Source organism: Vombatus ursinus, unplaced genomic scaffold (genome assembly GCF_900497805.2).
Source record: "Vombatus ursinus unplaced genomic scaffold, bare-nosed wombat genome assembly UNPS02014794.1, whole genome shotgun sequence".
In the NCBI taxonomy this organism is placed as follows: domain Eukaryota; kingdom Metazoa; phylum Chordata; class Mammalia; order Diprotodontia; family Vombatidae; genus Vombatus; species Vombatus ursinus.
In genome coordinates, this window is record NW_020954572.1 from 22,268,184 (window position 1) to 22,280,512 (window position 12,329).

Sequence of the window (12,329 nt, forward strand, 5' to 3'; positions counted from 1 at the left end):
CTGGATATTTTGAGCTGTCCAAAAATACGATGTGGTTATCTCAACAGGTAGATCTATTCCTCTTCCTTGGAGGTGTACAAGTAGAGGACGGACAACCACTTGTCTCATAGCTACAGCAGATTCCTTTAGGGAACAAGGATTCCTTTATCATTCAGTTGTGTCTGACTCTTTGTGATCCCATTTGGGGTTTCCTTGGCAAATACTAGAGTGGTTTGCCATTTCCTTCTCCAGCTCACCTTATAGATGAGGGAACTGAGGCAAACAGAGTTAAGTGACTAGCCCAGAGTCACACAGCTAGTGTTCAAGGCCAGATTTGAACTCAGGTAGATGAGTCTTTCTGACTTCAGGACTGGCAGTCTATTCACTGTGCCACTGAGCTTCCAGGACTGTATACTAGATGGCCACTAAGGTCCCTCCCAACTGTCAAATTCTGTGATTCTGTGATCATCTCTGAAGTTTCTCCCATTTCTAATGGCATCTGTGGGCTGAAACAACTTATGGAATTTTATGTTCATAGGCTCTCAGAAACAATTGTGGAATCTATGAAACTGTAAAGCCCTACAAAAATCTTACTGCTGTATCTTATCCTGACATGGAAGCAAAGCTGTGACTACCAATTTTGGCACCCAGAGGTAGGGCCAAAAAGGTCCCTTGGGATGTGAAAGAGGCCATTGGTAGTTCCTTATTTTAACTAACTATTCCAGGGGTAGGGAACAAATCCTTTTATTAAGGGGATTCGTTCTGAGAAGTTTGGATTCAGTCAAAGGACCGCACCCAAGGACCTAGAGGGTCACATGTGGCCTGGAGGCCACAGGCTCCCCACCCCTGAACTATTTATTCTAACAAGGTGCTAAGCTCACTTGTTTTTACTTCTATTTTAGAGAATGTCAGCATCGTCTAAATTTCAGCACCCTGGAGCCAAGCCCCATTACCCTGACCTAGTTATGGCTCTCTGTGGAGGCCACCCTAGGTTCTCAAAGGCTATGCAAAAGGGAAAGTATATTCTTCCAAAGTTTTATCAAGTAGGAAAAGCTTCAAATACTGGTCCAGTGAAGGCTGTGTATCTGTCATTCAAGGACCAGACTACCTAAAATCAGAATGGTTCATTGCCAAAGAGTTGGCCAACGGGTCATTCATTCATTCATTCATTCATTCAATACTGAAATGGTTCTGTGATATCATTGAGTTTCATGTTCCCTCCGACAGTGTAGAGGACAACCAATTCTTTCCTGCCTCTCCTGCATGGCTCCTTTCTATGTCCACCTGTAAGTTCACCACAAGGGGTCCATTCAGCCCGCTTTCTCTTAATATGGTAAGACACCAATCTGGCTGTACATCTTTCTTTCATCATATGAACAACTCATCTTTTCTTCCTATCATACCTTTCCTTGATAACATCTTTTACTTGTATTCTTCATCATGTTCCTCACTGGTTATGTGCTGGAGCTATTCACTGAACAAAGATTATTTCTGTATCAGCCAGTGGATTTTCAAAATCCATCTATTCTTTACATTGGTGGTGGAGGTACCTACATGGATCCTTGAAATAAAAAGAGAGAGACTAGATTTATGATGTTTTTGGTAGAGGGAGCTCCTATATCATACTGCTTCTCTAAGTAGCTCGGGGGGAGGGGGAACTTCTAGCTAGGACCTGGACCCCCGCCCAGGTGGGGTAATGCCAATGTGGTGATTGCCCTGATTTGGACAGGAGGTATAGCAGAGCTCTGGGGAACAAACTTCTCCTTTCTTCCCTGAAGCTAGGCTCTGGCTCTGCTTTTCCTTCCCTCCCAGCCCTCTGTGTCTCTTGAGGCTTGGCCACAGACAGTGGGAGGTTTTGAGTCTGTGTTTGTGTCTGACTGAGGGGCCCAGCAGGAGGCATTCCTATAGACATGGAAGGGGCCCAGCACTGCCCTTCAGCCCCATTTCTGGAGGAAAGGTCATTGAGGTCAGGGGCCCCTAGGCTAAGAGGGGGTGGGGCAAGCTGGGCAGAAATCATGTTTGTCTGAATGCAGGAGCTAAGCAAGTGAAATGCTAAAAGGAGAGGCAGAAACATGTGTCATGAGACAGTGGAAAGAAGAATGCAATTAGGTGAAGAGTCATTTCTTCTGTACTGGTGAGCCTACCTTCTATCCTTAGAGACTGGTCCAATTCTAACCTAACCCTGGGTGATGGGGAAGAGGGTTTGGTCATAGCTGGAGTTCATCCAGGGGTGTTATCTCCAGTCCAAAGGACATCAAGAGACAGGTTCAAGACTGCCTCTGAGGTTTTGGTTTCAGGAAAGGTTGGGTTGGCCTCACAAATGCCTAACAAGGCCAGAGCCAGGGAGCCAATTGCCCTCCTGGTCCTTCTACAGCTGGGAATGCAACGCTACTATAATTCAGATTTGTACTTCTCAAGCCAGGAAGCCATGGACCAGACCTCCAGGGGTTCATTTCCCCTGCCTTCTTCTCCATATCAGACTTTGGACATGGTTTACTGGTGTTCAGAATGCCAAGACTTATGTAAACAGATGTAGGGTGAAATCAGAAAAGAATATACAATGAAAAGCACTCAATAAAGAAAATTCTGATTAAGTATAATGACCAGTCTTGGCCTGGAGAGAAGATGAGGAAGCACCTCCTTAGTTCTTCCTTAGTGAAGGGCTTTGGGTGGCACAGTGCACAGAGCGCCAGGCCTGGAGCCAGGAAGACTCATTTTCCTGAGTTCAGATCTGGCCTCAGACACTTACTGGCTGGGTTACTCTGGGCAAGTCACTTCACCCTCAGTTTTCACATCTGTACAATGAGGTGGAGAAGGAAGTGGCAAGCCAGTCCAGTGTCTTTCCTAAGAAGACCCCAAATGGGGTCGCAAAGAGGCAGACATGACTGAAATGACTCAACAACAATAACAATGGGTGTGCAATGTTATGTACACTACTTCATTCAGTCATAGATGGGACCATGGATCAGAGCTGGAAGGATCTTACAGGACATCAGATGCAGTCCTTTCATCCTACAGATGAGGAGGCCCAGACGAGGCCCAGAGAGTTCACAGCAGGGGTTTGGCCTTGCTGAACTGTTTGTCTCTGTTAAGAGGGAGACCTCATTTGAGGAGAGGTAGAAGATGGGGTGGTGAGGGGTGCTACATATATCCCCAAATGACTGTGATGCAAAAATAAAAGACATTTTAAAAAATAAATCCTTATTTTTAAAAGAATAAAATTCCTTTTGTCTAATGTAAAAATCTTCAAGGTATAAAAAGAGACCTCAAAGCTTCCTTCCTTACCTGTGTACTGTTTCCTGTGCTTTTCTAGAGACAATTAGAATTTATCAATATTTCTTATAAGCAACAGTATCAGAGATTGAAACCCCTCAAAATCACATACCCTCATTAGGAGGGGATCACAGGGGAAGAGGTGATGAAAACCATCTCCCGTCTGCTGGCAGAAGAATTTACTCTGATTTTTACTATGAGGACTGGTGTAGATATATTCAGTCATCAAAGGGGAAGGAAGGAAAGGGAATAAGCATTTATAGAGCACCTACTATGTGCCTGGCACTATTATAAGTGCTTTTACAAATATTATCTCATTTGATCCTCACAACACCCTGCTAGGTAGGTGCTGTTATTATTCCCATTTTACATTTGAGGAAAGTGAGGCAGACAGTGGTGAAATGACTTGGCCAGGGTCACCCAGCTAGTAAGTGTCTGAGGCTGGATTTGAACTCAGGTCTTCTTGACTCCAGGCCCAGCACTCTATCCACTGGGCTACCAGTTGCCTTAGCCAACATACTTGGGTTCCTCAGGGTAGCAGTGTCAGGAAAAGCAGAGAATGCATTCATTCATTCAAATAATATTTAAGTGCCTACTATGTCTAAGGTACTGGAGGATACATAGACTTCTAAGAGAAAGCCTCTACCTTCATGGGGTTTATACTCTAGGAAGGGATTGAGATTGGATGGCAGCTGACAATAGAAAGTTGGACCTTGAAGACTTCCTGGCTCTCCCTGTCTGGCAAGCATTCAGCTATGGAGGCAAACCCTCTAGTCTCCAATCCCAGTGGGCCAGAAGCAATATGAAAGTTGTTCATCTACCCCTATTTATTTTCTATGCCCTCATCTCTCTGACTCTCCATAAGTTTATGAGTCAGGGAAAGACAGAGTGGGTCAGTGTGGAAGGAGGATAATAAAAGACCAAGTCATCTCACTCAAAAGGATGATCCATTTGGGGTCATCCCCCACACCAGATACAACCCTCTAATGCCTCCTCATACATTATTTGCCTTTATTTGCTTGATTCTGACCCAGTGCAGTGGGAATGTTAGAAAGGGGCCAGCCAAGTCAGTTCTGCCTCCTTACTAGAAGGTATTACAATGGGGTCCTCTCTGAGCTTCCTGATGTATACTTCATACTCAGGCCTTCATCAATGTCACCATTGGTTTTCGCTCCTTTGCCACATGGATCTCTAGTCTGAGAGGATCAAGCAGGCCAGCCTCCTGGTTCTGAAAGGGTCAAATCAAGCCATGTTCCAATTCTGCCTCTGATACCTACTAGCTGTGTGACCCTGGGCAACTCTGTCTGAGACTCAGTTTCCTAATTTGAAAAATGAGGTTATTGTGAGAATCAAATGAGAACATGTATTTAATTGTTGTTCCGTCATTTTTCAGTAGTGTCTGACCCTATGTGACCCCATTTGGGGTTTTCTTGGCAAAGATACTAGAAAGGTTTGCCATTTCCTTCTCCAGCTCATTTTACAGATCAGGAAACTGAGGAAACAGGGTTAAGTGACTTACCCAGAGTCAAACAGCTAGTAAGTGTCTGAGGCAAGATTTTAACTCAGGTCTTCCTAACTTGAGGCCCAGCGCTGTATCCACTTTGCCACCTAGCTACCACATGTCAGAGAAATTGCTATTCATTACCAATGATTTGGGGAGATCCAGAATTCTCCCTCTTTTTTCTAAAATTCTCATTTCAAGGCTCAGCCTCTGAAAGACAGACAGGATTGATGATAGCAGATAGGATTAACATTCTCCTCAATCTAGGTATTGCCAACCTACCAACCCAACAAGGAATTTAATCTAAGGTGAAACTCCTGGCCCTAGGGTTCTGCTCAGGCTTAGGTGGGGGATATAGACCCTTTGTCTAGATTCCCCCTGAGGCTGGGAGTGATTTGGAATTAAATGACATGATCAAAGTTACATACTCCCAGCCCCTCATTAGAATCGATCCACCTCTCATTATGATATTCATTCTCTCTCATTAATTGTTAACCAATCAGAGTTGATTGCCACCCTCAGGACACCCATTTCCAAAGGGATATAACCTTTGAGCCCACTACCATGAGTTGTCTTCGGTCCAAGAGAGATGGCCAAATGCCCATTCCTTTTATTGATAATATTCTAGCATTATTAATAAAATGATTAATTACCCAGAAACTATGTCTCTCAAACTTTTAAAACATCACACATGTAATAGGGGATTGTAGATCTAAAAAAGATATATAAATGTGAGATATTATTATTGTTATAATTATAACTGTGCAGACATGGTAGGAACAATGGTTTTTGACTTTAGCATCTTCAGGGATTCAAGGCACAATTATAGGGAAGAGGAAGGGAGAGAAAAGAGAATAAATATTTATTAAGCACCTACTGTGTGCCAGGTGCTGTGCTAAGCACTTTACAAATATTATCTTACTTGATCCTCACAACAACCCTGTGAGGTAGGTGCTATTATGATCCCCATCTTACAGTTGAGGAAACTGAGGCAAACAAAGATTAGTAATCATAGTAATAGCTAACATTTTTATATCACTATGTGCCAGGCACTGTACTTTATTATTTTTTTTATGCTTTATAAGTGCTCAGATAGGACACCATTGTAATAGCTTCCAGTAAGGTGGAAGAACTGGTTTGGCTTTATAATATCTCATTTGAGCCTTATAAAAACCCTGGGATGTAGGTGCTATTATCATCCCCATTTTATAGATGGGAAAACTGAGGCAAAGGTTAAGTGTCTTGCCTAGGGTCATACAACTAGTAAATGTCTGAAACTGGATTTGAACCCAGGTCTTCCTAATTAGCTGGTCCAGCATTGTATCCACTGTGTCACCTAGCTGCTTCATAGAGATGCAACATGGAATAGAAGAGAAAGGATTGTGCTTTGAGTCAACAAGACTGAGTTCAAATCCTGCTTCAAATGTTAGCTGCTTGACCCTAAGTAAGTTACTTAACCTCTCTCAGACTCAGTTTCTTCATCTGTAAAAATGAGAATGATAATAATTCTTATAGCAATTACCTCATAGGATTGTGAAGACCAATGAGAGATAATGTATTTAAAGCAATTTGCAGCTTTAGAGTATGAAGTTAATGTCAGTTGTTATTATGATGTCACATTGAGTCTTAGCCTCTGGGCATCTGGAAACTCTATCCTCCCTTTTATCCTCATTCAACCACATGAGGACTCTGAGGACTGCCCTAGTAGAGTATCATCATTCCTAATGATGGAAAGTCACCAGGTGTAGAATGAGGTCCTGGCTAGGGATAAAGGTGTAGTGGAAAGGACATTGGATGAAGATGGCTCCAGAGGAGAAAGTGAGGCTGGTGACCTTGCACAGCCCTCCTCACTTAAATCCAATTCACATGCTTATGTCATGGCATCACCTCCCTCAGGTCACGGTCATCTTTGAGAATGAAAGACAAACAACCACAACAAAGGAGCTGGGTCACTTTATGGATGACTTTCCTCATCCATAAAATAAGAGGATTTGACTAAAGGATTTCTGTGATTCCTTCTAGCACTGATCCTATGATCACAGCTGCATCCCTGAACAACCTTTTTCCCTCCAGGAAGTTGACTTCCCAGCTGGTCCATCTAGAGCAAAGGAGCTTCTTCCTTTTCTCCTGAAATAACTGTCCCCTCGGGAACTGGAAGAGTGAAGTAGTCCATGTTCAACAACTCTTCCGCCAGTTTCCTGATACCCAGGGCTAGCCCATTATGAAAGAGGCTAATTTTATTTTTTGTATCTCCTCCATATTCCCTTAAGCTCCCAGCACCCTTACTGACACCTTCTCCTTTTAAGGTCCTTGTATTCCTCCAGACCTGAGCTCCCCAGGTAGCTAGCATCAGACCCTTCTTCACATCCAAATTTACCCCATTTCCTCATGAATTTGCTTTCAGAGACCAGCTAATTTGACAAATAAATCCATGCTGACTGGGTTATTAACATAAAGCCCTCCCAAGTTTAAAAAGAAAAAAACAGGGGGCATTGTAGAAAGACTTTAGAATGATGATGAAATAATTTTTAAAATTCAAAATTATAAGGTTTTATTCAGTGCCTTACTGATGCCTTATGTGATCAACCAATCGACACATATTGGTATGATTGAGTATTTTTATATATTTTGTTACACATTTCCCAATTACAAGTAACATTTTTTAACATTGATTTTAAAAAATTTTAAGTTCTAAATTCTCTCCCTCCCTCCTGTCCTTCCCCCTAGCCACCCTGAGAAAGCAAGCAATAGGATATCGACTATACATCTGAAGTCATGCAAAACAGTTCCATATTAGCCATATTGCAAAAGAAAACACACACACACACACACACACCACAAGAAAAATAAAGAAAGTAAAAAAAAAAAAGTATGCTTCAATCTACATTCAGAGTTCGTCAGTTCTCTTTCTGGAGGTGGATAACATTTTTATCATGGGTCCTTTGTAATTGTCTTGGATCATTATTTTAATTAGAGAAGCTAAGTCTTTCACAGTTGATCATGACAAAATACTTTTATGACTTCATTTGAAGAAGGGGCTCCAAAGGTGGTAATTTCAGGCTCTGTGGAAGAAGGCTGAGGGAGGTTTAGAAGTGGAGGGAGGATAGAGAAAGAGACAGGCCTTTCAGCAGTATCCCTTGAGTCGCTCTATAATGGATGGACTTTTTCATTGACTTTTAATTCTGTTCCCCCCCCCTTCTGTAAAATGTACACTGTTGAATTGTTGAAATACACATTTCTCCCTCTTTCCTCCCCCATCCCTATCCCACCTGCTCTCACTCTCCAGTTTTGAAACCATAATCAAATCAGCTCTGCCATTGTTCCTGGAAAGGAGTGTCAATCTACATCCCTCCATTAGCGTGATGGTAAAATGTTTAACAACCAGCTCTCGGGGGGGGATTTTTTTTTCAACGACACACTTTTAAGTTTAATCTGTACTCTTTTTTTAAAAAAATTTATTTTTTCAACATTCTTTTTTTGATTAAGATTTTGAGTTTCAAATTTTTCTCCCTCCTTCCCCTCCCTCCTCCCTAAGATAGTAAGTAGTTTGATATAGGTTTTATATCTGCAATCATGTAAAACATTTCCATATTAGTCCATGTTTCACAGCAAAAGGAACAAAAGGGAAAAAAAACATGAAAAAAATAAACAAAGTGAAAATAGTATGCATCAATCTGCATTTGGGCTCCATCAGTTCTTTCTCTGGATGTGGATAGCATTTTCAATTATGAGTCTTTTAGAATTGTCTTGGATCATTGTATTGCTGAGGAGAGCTGTCTATCATAGTTGATCATAATACAATGTTGCTATTAATGTATACAATGTTCTCCTGGTTCTGCTTTCTTCACTCAGAATCAGTTCATGTAAGTCCAGGTTTTTCTGAAATCTGCCTGCTCATCATTTCTTATAGCACAATGGTATTCCATTACATTCATATACCACAACTTATTCAGCCATTCCCTGATTGATGGGCATCCTCTCAATTTCCAATTCTTTGCCACCACAGAAAGAACTGCTATAAATATTTTTGTACATGTGAGTACCTTTCCCTTTTTTATGATTTCTTTGGGATACAGACCTAGTAATGGTATTGTGGATCAAAAGATATGCACAGTTTGATTGCCCTTTGGGCATAGCTCCAAATTGCTTTCCAGAATGGTTGGATCAGTTCACAACTCCACCAACAATGCTTTAATCTGTGTTCTTAACATTTTCTCCATCATTAAAAAATATTGACAATAAACAATACAATAAATCAAGCCCATTACTAGCTGTGTGACCCTGGGCAAGTCACTTAACCCCATTGCCTAGCCAAACACAAAAACAAAAACAAAACAAAACAAAAAAAACAAGAGTGAGGAAAAAAATAAATCAAGCGCTGATTTGAAATGTTTATTGATTTCTGAGGTGTAAATGCTCGCCCTAAAAATTTAACAACCAGCTTCCTGGAGCACATTTGAACTGGCTCCAGTATACCCCTGGATCTCCATCACCATCCCAGCAACATTCTATACCAAAGGGATCATCTTGAACCTTCACTATGTGTGTTGTCTTCCTGTATTAGAATATAAACTCCTTAAGGGCAAGGACTGAATTTACTTTTGTTGTTTGTATTTGTATTTCTAGCACTTAACACAGTGCTTGACACATAGTGAGAAGCTTAATGTTTTTTTCATTCATTCATTCATCTCTTCATTCATTCATCCATCCATTCATTCATCCATCCATCCATCCATCCATCCATCCATCCATCCATTCATTCATTCATATTTACCATACTGATACAAATAGAGGCTGCATTTGACATCCTCCCTGGACTTATCTGAGGCCCTGGCCAGAAGCTCTGCCATCCACTGCCCATTCCTGGCTCTGCCACCTCTCTCACCTACCAGCAGTTTGTTTAATTAATTGCCTATTTTGTTCCCAGTCACTGTGCACCCCCTTGGCCTCAGGTATGCATGACTGCCTGAGAGGTGATGGGCTGCCAGCTGCTGTATCTGTCCCTCATGGACCTCATCCCCCTCCAGACTCTGCTGGCATCACCCAGTGCCAGCCACCTGGGCATGCCACAGGGGTTGAGGCTCTGGCAGGGGCACAGATGCAAACAGGCCTCAAACTGGAGTAGGAGCTCAGAGCCAGACTTTTTCTTGTTATGCACACAGAGAGAAAAGGCCTGGATTTCCCCTTTCAAACAGCATGGGGAGAACCAGGGACTAGTGTCTGTCACAGGGTAAGATCTATAACAAAGGGATCTCTCCACATCCAAACCCAACTCCTCCACCAGCCAGAGCTATGAGGCCCACTTACTCACCGCCTTAGCATGGAGTGGGCCATTTGCCAAGAGCTTGGGGCAAACTAAGCAGTAGATGGGACAGTAAAACAGAGAGATCAGCTATAGGGTTTTCGAGGCCTGCCATGGGATACTCAGTTCACATTTATATTACTTCTAGATTTTATCAACATCTTATAAATAAGGAAAGTGATCACAGATCTCGAGCTGGAAGGGAATTTAAAGGTCACCTAGTCATACTGTCTCATTTTATAGGTGGGGAAACTGAGGCCCAGAGATGTTAAGGAATTTGCCCCAAATCCTACAAGTAATCACAACAACAAACATTCATTAACTGCTTACTATATTCCCGGACTGGGGATTCAAAGAAAGGCAAAAAAAAAAAAAAGAAAAGAAAAAAGAAAAAAAAAAGGCTTTGTCCTCAAGGAGTTCACTGAATTAGAATTCACATTCTAATCAGGGAGAGGACAAATAAATAAGTAGATACATATAAGTAAGTAGCAGAGTTGGACTTTGCATCCAGGTCTTCTGCCCCCAAATAAAAAGAGTGCCACTTTGTACCATGTATGCTACCAATGGCTTGTCTAGAATTACATGACTTATAAATGATAGACTTGTTATATAAAAGGGAATTGAACCTAGATCCTCCTGAGTTTAAGTAAGGCACTCTCTACATGATATGATGCTGCTTCCAATTTCACCCTTCTGTCTCAACATTAGGAGGCAGGACAACAGGTTACCCCTCTACCCTGTGTCCCTAGTACCAGTTCTGTTACATCTGTGTTGGGAGTCCTTTATGAGCCATGATGCCTCATGGGCAATGCTAATTGGATCCCAGACAGTATCTCAGGGACTGTGCTCTCTTTGGCAGCACATATATTGAAATGGGAATGATACAAAGATTAGCATGGTCCTTGAATAAGGATAACACACAAATCTGTGGAAGGTTGTGCCTTCTCATTGGATGGGGGAGGAAGGAAAGAATTTGGAGCTAAAAAAAAAACCAAAAAAAGTCTGTGCTTTAAAGAATGTTTTAATTTAATTTTTAAAAAAAGAATTTCTTGGGCTGAGATTAGAGGCCATTAATAATAAGAAAGTCCCCATATACACCAAACAATTTTAGCAGCACTTTTCATGCAAAGAATCAGAAACAAAGAGTGCCACTTTGCACTGTGTATTGGGAAATGGCAAAACAAATTGTAGAATATAGATGTAATGAAATATTACCATGTTGTAAAAATGATGTGTATGATGAATACAGAGAAGCATGGAAAGATTTATATGAATTGATGCAAAGTGAAATAAGCTGAGCCAGGCAAACAAGATACGCAATAACTATAACAATATAAATGGAAAGAACAACCACAAAACAATCAAAAGCAGATGTTGCAATTCCGAAGAAGAGATGGGAGAAGACACTTCCTCCTACTCCTTTGCAGAGGTGAGAGGTCCATGGTTGTTGGACATTACATATGGAGTGCAGCACTTTCACAGCATCATCTTTTAGGATTTTAATTGGCTCAACTGGAATTCTATCACCTCCACTAGCCTGATTGTTAACAATGCTTCCTAAGACCCTCTCGACTCCATTTTCTAGGATGTCCAGTTCTAGATCAGTAACCACACCATCATGGTTATCAGTGATGCTAAGCTCTTTCTTAAGATAGTTCTTCCATATATTTTTGCCTCTTCTTAATCTCTTCTACTTCTGTTAAGTCCTTACTACTTTTGTCTTTTATCATGCCAATTTTTTTGGTATGAAACGTTCCCTTTATATCTCTAATTTTCTTGAAGAGCTCTCTTATCTTTTCTTCTACTGTTATTGTTATTGTCCTCTATTATTTTCTTCTTCTTCTTCCTTCTATTGTTTTCCTCTATTTCTTTGCATTGCTCATTTTTAAAAAAAACCTTCTTATGTCATGGGATTTTCTTGGCAAAAATATTGGAAAGGTTTGCTATTTCCCTCTCCAGTGGATCATCTTTTTTCAGAACTCTCCACTTATGACCTGTCCATCTTGGTTAACCCTGCACATCATAGTTCATAATTTCATTGAGCTACACAAGCCCTTCTGCTATGACAAGGCAGTGATCCAGAAGGAGCAAGGTATATATAGTATATATAATATATATGGTAGCTCCTTACTCCTTCCAACTTGCCACTTATATTCATGGTTTGGGCCCTCCAGGGATGACTACTACCCCACCAGACTCAAAGATACTCTGCAGACCTATATGCCTAAAATTATAGCTTGTTAGTGCCCACCAATGAGCTTCCCTTTAATAGTC

At 41.3% G+C, this 12,329-nt stretch overlaps 1 non-coding gene across 1 annotated transcript; it reads left to right on the forward strand.

Moving 5' to 3' along the window:
* The first annotated feature begins 10,898 nt into the window (after positions 1-10,898).
* LOC114049050 lies at positions 10,899-11,002 on the forward strand. Its single transcript, XR_003569834.1, has one exon. It is a non-coding gene; the product is annotated as a U6 spliceosomal RNA (small nuclear RNA).
* The last annotated feature ends 1,327 nt before the right edge of the window (positions 11,003-12,329 follow it).